Source organism: Henckelia pumila, chromosome 1, assembly GCF_033568475.1.
Source record: "Henckelia pumila isolate YLH828 chromosome 1, ASM3356847v2, whole genome shotgun sequence".
Classification (NCBI taxonomy): domain Eukaryota; kingdom Viridiplantae; phylum Streptophyta; class Magnoliopsida; order Lamiales; family Gesneriaceae; genus Henckelia; species Henckelia pumila.
The window spans coordinates 133,997,533-134,003,532 of record NC_133120.1 but is presented as its reverse complement, the minus strand read 5'-3'; positions in this window follow the sequence as shown (position 1 = coordinate 134,003,532).

Here is a 6,000-nt window from a genome sequence, read left to right as displayed (position 1 = left end):
TGAAAAGAACAAGTGTTGAAAGCTATTACCCAAAGCAAGAAAAGGGTGCAGCAGACAGGGCTGGACACTGCCTATGGGAGCGCCCGAGCTGCACAATTATGCAGCCTGGGCGCAGCCCATAATTTCCCAACCCGTAGGTTGGGATAAGGGCGCCGCTCGAGCGGCCAAATATGGCAGCTCGAGCGCACCCCTCCATAAAAAAAATTGTTGATATTTTTGCGACGTGTTTTTGCATCGCCAAATATAAGGTTTTGCGTCGCCAATTTTCCTGTATTACAGATTGACTATTTATCGTTATTAATCTCCCTATAAGATTAGATTAGCACCCGAGATCCCCACAATATCTATTGGAAGTGAGCATAAGGTATGCAAACTTCAGAGATCTATTTATGGTCTCAAGCAGGCATCTAGGAGCTGGAATCTCATATTTGACGGTACAATCAAAGAATTTGGCTTTATTAAGAATCATGAGGAACCCTGTGTGTATAAGAAGGTCAGTGGGAGTGTTGTGACATTTCTGATACTTTATGTTGCTGACATTATACTCATGGGATATGATGTAGGAATGTTGCAATCAACTAATGTATGGTTAGCGAGTAAGTTCTCGATGCAAAACTTGGGTGAATCATCTTTAGTATTAAGAATACAGATCTATAGGGATAGATCGAAAATATTGCTTGGTCTCACCCAGTCCACATACATTGATACCATCGTGAAGAGGTTCTTGATGGAATAGTCCAAGAGAGGACATCTACCAATGTGTCATGGCGTGTCCCTATTCAAGTCTATGTCTCCCAAGACTGATGCAGAGATAGAGGCGATGACACGCATTCCATATGCATCTAAAATTGGTAGTATCATGTATTGGATGATATCTACACGTCCTGACGTGACATTTGCACCGAGTATTGCAATTAGATATCAATCGAACCCCAGTCTTCCACACTGGAAAGCTGTGAAAGACATCCTAAAGTATTTGAGAAATACTAAGAAAATGTTCTTGGTCTATGGGGGTGGAGGACTGAAATTGGAAGGCTATACTGACTCTAGCTTCCAAAGCGATATCGATGATTCGATGTCAACTTTCGGGTTTGTATTCATGCTCAATGGTGTTGTTGTCTCTTGGAAGAGTTTCAAGCAAGGCAGCACTGCGGATTCCACCACTGAGGCCGAATACATTGTTGCATCAGCTGCAGCTGCAGCAAAGGAAGCTGTTTGGATAAGGAATTTTGTCTAAGAGTTGAAAATTATTCCTAATGGAGTTGGTCCAGTCCCGGTGTACTGCGACAACACGGGCGCCATTGCTCAGGCAGAGGAGCCAAGGTTTCATAAGAAATCCAAACATGTACTAAGAAAATACCACATTATCCAAGAAATTGTGGAAAGAGGAGAGTTATCATTAGACAGAGTTGACTCCGCAGAAAATGTTGTTGATCCACTAACTAAGCCTTTGCGTGGACCATTATTCAAAAATCATAGCGAATCAATGAGTTTGAAGCATATGGGTAGTTGGCTCTAGTGCAAGTGAGAGATTTTTAGGGTAGGTGTCCGTCGAGCCAAGTTTTGGTGGTCGAGGGTCCTTATTATAATTATTTGTATGACAATATTTATTTTAATAATATTTAAAATAATTAATTTGACACATTTTTATCTGCATATCCATGCTAGTTGCATAGATAAAGTTCTTGAATATATAAATAGTAGAAAGAATATAAGATGGTCATGTGGTGACTGACCGAAAATTTCGGTTGGGAATAAATCTAGAAAGCGGACTAGGTCAAGTAATAGTAAATGAATGATGAGTCCAAGTATCGATCCCATAGAGATTGTAGTTAATTATCAAGATTTAATTATTTTACTTAATCAAGACAAAATAATAATAAAAAAAGTATGATGAGTTGAATAAAAATTCAATTACTATTAAAAAATAAGAATTAAAATAATAACTAATTATAAAACTATCTAACAACTAAAACTCAAGGAAAAATTCAATTAAAACGAGACAACCAAGACACACGAAGGTACCGAGCTAATTTATGCACCACGTAGCACAGATTGAAAATTATGTTAATTCCTATCACGGTTAATTTTCCTATATTATTAAAAATCTATTTCTAGACTTGCTAAACCTATTCAAGTTGGACAGATTAATTATTTTTAATTAATTCTAATCAAACTCAAACACATTAAATATTTATGAAAATTCAGTTAACCTAAAATCGCATACTGAAACCGAATACTATTTTTAGTCGGTTTAATCATATGTCGATTGACATCTATGAGGCTATCTTTAATCAATCCTCTTTCGATTCGTGATTAATCAAGAAACATGTGACTAGGTGATCAAGCTATTCACAAGAAATATTAAACTAACATCAATCAATAATTGAAAATATTCAAAATATGCAACCACGTGTCAAACATAAATTAGTCTCGACCCAATCTCGTGGTCTTAGTTGAAGAAAAAACTACTCAATAAACGCAAACATAATTCAAGAAATAAGTTCAATCATATAAAGAAGAAGAAAGAAAGAAGAAGACAAATTGTTCTTCAAAGCCTTCCAAATCTTCAAGACCTAGCCACCGCCTTCGATGTGAATCCCCCCTCTTTGCCTCTTAAAAACTCTCTTTTATATGTCTTTGAAAGCCCATGAAACAAAGCTCGGAAAGTCGAGAAATTTTGAAATCTTATTTTTCTTCCAATCTCGCACCGCAGTGCTTAGGTGCCACAAATCGGCGCCTAGGCGCTCGACTTCAAATACAAGGCACGGGTGTGCCCTGCGCTGCCCCTGCTTCTCTCACGGTGCAGCTGCGCCTTCTCAAGGCGCAGGGGCGCACAGGGTTCTTTCTTCTGCGCGCTCGAAAATCCTTCTTTCTAATGCGTTTGAGCGGCCAAATTTGCATGCTCGATCGCATAACTTCTGTTTTCTTCAATTTTCTTCTTGGTTTCTCTCTTTCTACCATATTTCTTGATTTTTCCATTGTACCTAAAATTAAACCAGGAGAAACGAGAAGTAGACCGTATGCATAAATATTAAATAAATAAAACAATAATGACCTAATGACGCAACAAATGCATACAAAATAGACTCGAAAAATACACAAAATAATATATAAAAATAACACTTATCAGTGACTCTCATGAAACTCAAATTTGGAATACTGTATATTATAAACCATTACTATTCGATTCATCCGCCACTAAGAAGGATAAAGGGCGCTTGAGCTTGAGACTAGTATTTGCGATGTGAGTACCATGTTTCATTGGTAAGGAACATAGTGATGTCCAAGCATGCAAATAGGTTCTCCTTGTAGAGTGCACTGAACAACCCTCCCTAAAGGACTTTCCAAATGGTTCTCACTTATCGAGTGGAAAGATACTTTTTTATGGTTGTACACTATTAGTCCTTATGGCTCGAGACAACATTGAAAATCTATGTGCTAGCACTGCAATTTAACTTGTTTACCGACTCCGCTGGGGGTCATAAGGTGACAAGGTTGGGTGTTGTGTTGAAACATGTAGATGTCGATGCATTTTAGTCGGGGATTCACTGCTTACTATCAGGTATGAATATCCTATGTGATCTCATGTATTTGTAGTTTGAAAATATCTGATCAGAGTGTAGGTGGTAATTAAGAAATAAGTTTCTTTAATTACACCTTCGATGCAACTACGACATGACACATAGTTATCGATTCTTTGAAAACTCTCGATATACCAATGGTTGTCAAATCAGTCGGGATATATGAGTTGAAGGGACCGTAATGTACGCTAACCATAATATAATGGTTCTTTCAGACACTATCATTTGATACCTAGGGAGTCATGTAAGCGATGCTAATAGACGTTTAACATGACTAGTTGGGTACCATCAGACTTGAGTTCTGACGTTCTTATTATCAAAGAGTTTATAAGTAAGAATGGAGCTTATTAGGGTAAGCTCATATAGGGACTTGTGTGACCCCGAATCACACGGAGATGTGAACCCACTGCTAGTTTTATTATTGAAACATTGAGAGTCGCATAAGTACTGACTTTATATATCCCGTTGAGAAGAAAAATTAGTTCAATGAGTTGAACAACTTATAAAGAATTTTATAAGCGTAGAAAATTAGAAATATGACTTCTAAAGGAGAATAAAGGAGAATGTAACTTTTAATTTGTGAAAGTGTTCCAAAATTAAAAGTTGACTTAAATAAATAATTATTTTTTGAAAATGATGATTTTCAAAACTATTTTTATGAACTTAATTAAATTAATTCAAGAGTAAGATATGCTCTTGGAAGCTTGTAGAGGAGGTCTACAATTTTCAAGAGCCAAGTTGTGTACAACATGGTTGAAGCCATCATCAATCTTTTAAGATTGATAGGTAAAAAGTTCTTAAACACCCTATGGAAGTTTATGTTTTTCGAATGCTACACAAGTGCTCGATTTTTATATAAATTTTGAAACTTCCGCTGCGTTTTCGGGCACGAGGAACTGGTACCCCAACAAATTGATCATTCTTCAAATAATTCCCCTTCAATCCTTGTCTTCTTAAGTTGATAAGCTCGTGAGGGTCCAGTTGCGAATACTTTGATAGTTTTTAAAGAAAATTCTTCAGTTCAGTAAAGGTAGTTCAGTCGTGATATCAGTTGGGCTTTCACCAGTTGACCTTCATCCAAGAACCAAAACTTATATTCTTTTCTTCAGTTTCCATTCTTCCACATATAATCATTGTGTCTCTTTGCATTCGAATATTACTTGAAGAGACATGAAGGATGATGAACAGATATGCGACTCTTCACATACTCAAGTTTTACTAAGCAGAGCTTGTCAATAAATACAGTGAAACTTCCTATATTTTAAACATACTACTCTTAAAAAAAATAACAACTGCAGATTATAAGCAAGAGATAAAATAAAAATGGACGCGGCAGGATCTTCGTCTACACCCTCAAAGAAAGACTTAGCCGAGGCTTTTGACAAGTCTATGCTAGAGGCTAGGAAGACGATGTGTAAAGACATCATCTTTCAGAAGACAATGTCTACTTGGTCAAAGATCGAGGAGATGCGGAAGTACAAGGATGCACCTCTCCCACCTAGAAGACTATCAGACTCCAGGAGACTGGCGTCTACAGAGAAAAAATACAAGAAAAGATTTGGCACAGTCAAAGCTGAGGACATTTTAAAATATGAAAATGTTCTTCTTCTATTGCTCATAAAAGAGCTTCAAACTCTGAAGAGAATCTCCTCTTCTTAGGAATTCTTGAAGTCATCCGCAGGTTACCTGTATGAAATTATGGATAAAAGAAATTGAGTGGGAGATAGATATTGTACAAGATAAATTATAAATAAAATGAACATATATTTTACTATGTTGTCTTTTTCTTATGCAAAGAATTACAACGAACAAAAAAAAATCAACAAAAAAATGTAACTATTAATCAATAAAACAAAATGATAAATATGAATCAAACTAGAGTCAAACATTTTTCAACCATGGGATAAGGTCAGTTGAGCTAAGAGTCCAGTTAAACTAGTCATTTGAACTCAAGGCCAACTGACTATGTCTTATCAGTCGTCCGTTTGAAACCAAAAAAATTAAAAACAAAAAGAGATACAAAAAGAAAGATAGGGATAAAAAAATCTTAGTTATAAGTCGTGGAGTGTCGTTCAGTTGTGGTATGCTCCAGTCATCGTTCTGCTGTAATGTATAAGTTTTGCATTGATATTCCCTTAAGTCATTACTATTTGAGCGTTCTGATCTCCATGGTTTCTCTTTAGAATCGATCTTCTCCTAAATTTCTGTTCTTGAACTGATGTTCTTCCTGAATCAATTCCCCATAAACTAATTTCCCTTCAATTTGATTATCTTGTGAAGGTTGGTATGTCTTGGTAGTTAGTTTGGCTATCAGATGTCCTTTGTCAAGACTGATCTCTAGTTCCTGTTACCTGAAAACACAAGATGAGATAGTTTTTGGTACCCATACTTACTTGGGTCCTGGATAGATTAGTCC